Below are 3,424 nucleotides of genomic sequence, written 5' to 3' on the forward strand. Positions count from 1 at the left end.
ATCAGGCTGACATAAAAATCTTGGTAACATAATTAATTTCAGGGGGTCAAACCTTCGGTACATGGGGGAAAACTTCCATGCCAGGCTATCGGACTATAGCCTTAGTAGTAGTATTATGAATATATAAAAATATTGTGTTATCAACTTCAAATAACATATCAACATATATATACATGCATCTAAAAAATGGTCTAAATGATAAGTCTATTTTTTATTTACTTCAAAAAATTGCCAAATCGAAATTCTCCAAGAAAATAAAAAAAACGTTTTTTGCAATAATTCTGCAAAAAAACAACAACAACTAATATCATTTATTGGAATTGTAGAAGAAACACAAACTTACAAATATTTTTTTCTTACTTGCAAAAACAAAAAAGTTATGTAGAATAATGTTGTCGAAAAAATAACTCTCAATAACTAGTTCACTTCTTCCAAATTTTGCAAAAATTATCTAATAAAATGTTCTGTAAATTAAAAATTCTCCAAATAAGATCTTGTCTCGGCATTTTTTTGTGCAAAAAGCATCGTCTTGTGGCATTTCTTCTAAAAAAACTGAAAATAGACTTTGATGAAAAAATGGAAAAAAAGAGAGAAAAAATGAAAAAAATTGAAAAATTATTCAGAAAATGACATATTTAAGATAAACATCAATTTTTATATGACAAATTTATATGCAAACGAATCTCCAGACAAATTTTTAGAAAACTTCATTCCATTTACTAATCCTATGTTCCATTGGAAATTCATTTTTTGCACCTGAAATAAACGAAATTGCAATTTTCACCGACTAATTTTTTTAGCTCATAACTTTTTGATTTTGAATAAATTTAGAAAACGTAGTTAAGCGTATAATTGATTTTTGAAACACCAAACACTTATTGATAAATAACTAAACCCTCTATTTAGTCTCATGAGTCAAAATGGTTTATGGGTTTTGGGTATAGCATATGACCTCCCCAAAAATTGACACCCGGTCTTAGCCTGTCCAAGCTCAAAAGTGGGACCCATTCAAAATTTCAGCCTGCTGGGTTCAATAGTGAAACTATGCTTTTATTCCATTCGTCAGGATCCAAAATCCTCGCAGTAATAGGAAGATGGTTAATTCCCAAATAAAATCACAAAATATGAATAATATATAAACACAAAGACTGCAAGATAATTTACTCCCCGAGGCACAGGGTGGGAAGTGCAAGTGAAGGGTCGAAGCAGGGACAGCAGAATCTATGATTGTGATAACTGATAAGTTAATGAAGTATGTTGATATATAATATAAATATATTCTATTCACAAATACATGTAGACTTTCATGGACGATCTCCCCTGGTCGTGATCTATAACTCTAGTACAATCCTTGATCTAAGTAGATATTTAAATATCTCTTTATGGCATTTTGATAAAGAAATGTACTACATATGAATGCTAATAATTCTTTGCAACGGAGCGTAGCATCATCCTTTCCGTGATTCCTTCCCAATGCTTTGAAACCTACGTATTATCTATATATAATTAATTAAGGTTTGAAGAATTGTTATTGTCTAGCTTGTTTACATTTTTGTTTCTAATTTCTCAAACCTGAAATACAACAGTAAAAATTCAAAACAAATATATAACTAAGAAGAAGTAGTATCCCTTCTATTATTATCCAAGGCAAAAAAGTCTTTATGTGGAAACGTCGCAAGGCAAAGCAGTACAAGGTGAAAACACCTCAAGGCAAAAACATCACAAGGCGAAAGCGTCAAAGGCGAATATGCTCCACGCAAAAAAGAACCAAGGCGAATCCTCCTGACACGTTGTTTGTGAATGTTTCAATTGGAAGCAGTACTATTTAATATTTTACCAATTTTTGATATTTATTTCATAATTTCAAACTGTGATTTTTTAGAAAATATTAGAATTAGAATAATATAGGTAACAATTCAACTACGGGTTCAATGAAAATCAAGCATTATAAGAAATAAATATCAATTAACAGATTGTTAATATAGTTACTAAAGAGGATTTACAAAATGATATCGTAATATCTATTAACTAGTGATAAAATAGAGATGTTGATTTGGTCTATGTCAAGTCATATTAATAAAGGTCAAACGCCGTCAACTTAGGACTAATACAACTAATAGCTTTTACTTTATTATCAGAGGTGCGGACTTGGATTCATTTCTTAATAATTTTTTTTGGAAGGTTATGCGAGTAAATCCTCTTCATTATGTTCCGTACTTATTAATTATTATACACTCGTATAACCTCAAACAAATAATATTTTAGCAAGATAACATAAATTATGGAAATAATTATGTTCACTTTCTGTTATATCATATCTCTCATTTTTAAATGTCTACTGTAGAAAAAAAATATATAGTGACTATCTATAAATAAATTAAATTAGTATTAAATGAAAGACCAGTCTTTTATCATAAAAAATATGATAAAACATTCTCATATAGATGACGATGTACTTTTTAAATAAGAGATAATTCCTTCTTAACAACAAAGATCTTGGGTCTTGATTAAATCATTCGACTTTAATATCAACAAAATTTAAAGATCTTCCCATTCTCTCCTATTCGAAGGTTCGAGATTATTCCATCACTGATAAGATATCCTTTTATCTTTTAATTTATATTAAATTGGCGAAAAATTCAGACCAAAAAAAATTACATCAAATTAATATCGAAAATCAAATCGAAAGATGATCAAGAACTCCATCTCATACAAAAAAAAATAACCATATAATTATATTTTATTTGTGATTAACGTGTTAAGTATTACTATAAACTACTATGAAACCTAAAACGTTTTTTAAAAAAGTATTATTTTTTAGGTAATTAATTAAAATTAAAACACATTTTACCTAATTCAATTAAAAAAGTGTATTGAAATATCGAATTGTATATTTTACCAATTAATTTTTAGATAAGGAAGGGAAGCTTCAGCTGTTCGATCTACAAACTACGAGACAAACAAAAACAAGAGATGGGAAACATGTAGTTCCATGTTTTTATGAACTGAGTGAAAAGATCCTTGAATATTGTCACTGTGCATTAGAAATTATTGGAACTGGAATGATCCATATCGATTGAACCTCTGATGGATATCAGGTCCAGTACCTGGACGGATTTGACATAGTGAAGTCGTTAGATAGATTCAATGCAGTTCACTAATATTAATATTAAGCATTCCCTCACTCTTCTTTTTCAGACCCGGATTTCAAGGACCAACTGTCATTATGATTCGTCCTGGAGTCGATAATACGATATAAATGGTGTATTACGAGGACTTATCATTGACCTGGTATCATGCGACTCTTGATATTATGATGACTCATCCTAGACTCGATACTACTAAAGGACTCAATGAGTACTACGATAACTCCTCTTCAATTGTGTGCTACGACAACTCATTAGCCTGCCACTTTTCTTGGACT

The 3,424-nt window shown here is 29.8% G+C and overlaps 1 long non-coding RNA gene across 3 annotated transcripts; it reads left to right on the plus strand.

Annotated features, from left to right (window-relative positions):
* Positions 1–2,547: 2,547 nt before the first annotated feature.
* Positions 2,548–3,340, plus strand: LOC139907457 (uncharacterized). 3 transcript variants are annotated; one of them, XR_011784112.1, is made up of 3 exons: positions 2,548–2,821; positions 2,914–3,133; positions 3,199–3,340. It is a non-coding gene; the product is annotated as an uncharacterized lncRNA (long non-coding RNA). The 3 variants fall into 3 exon arrangements; XR_011784113.1 differs by having other exon boundaries at positions 2,549–2,821; positions 2,914–3,130; XR_011784114.1 differs by having other exon boundaries at positions 2,551–2,821; positions 2,914–3,125; positions 3,199–3,319.
* Positions 3,341–3,424: the final 84 nt, after the last annotated feature.

Source organism: Lepeophtheirus salmonis, unplaced genomic scaffold (genome assembly GCF_016086655.4).
Source record: "Lepeophtheirus salmonis unplaced genomic scaffold, UVic_Lsal_1.4 unplaced_contig_12808_pilon, whole genome shotgun sequence".
NCBI classification, from domain to species: domain Eukaryota; kingdom Metazoa; phylum Arthropoda; class Copepoda; order Siphonostomatoida; family Caligidae; genus Lepeophtheirus; species Lepeophtheirus salmonis.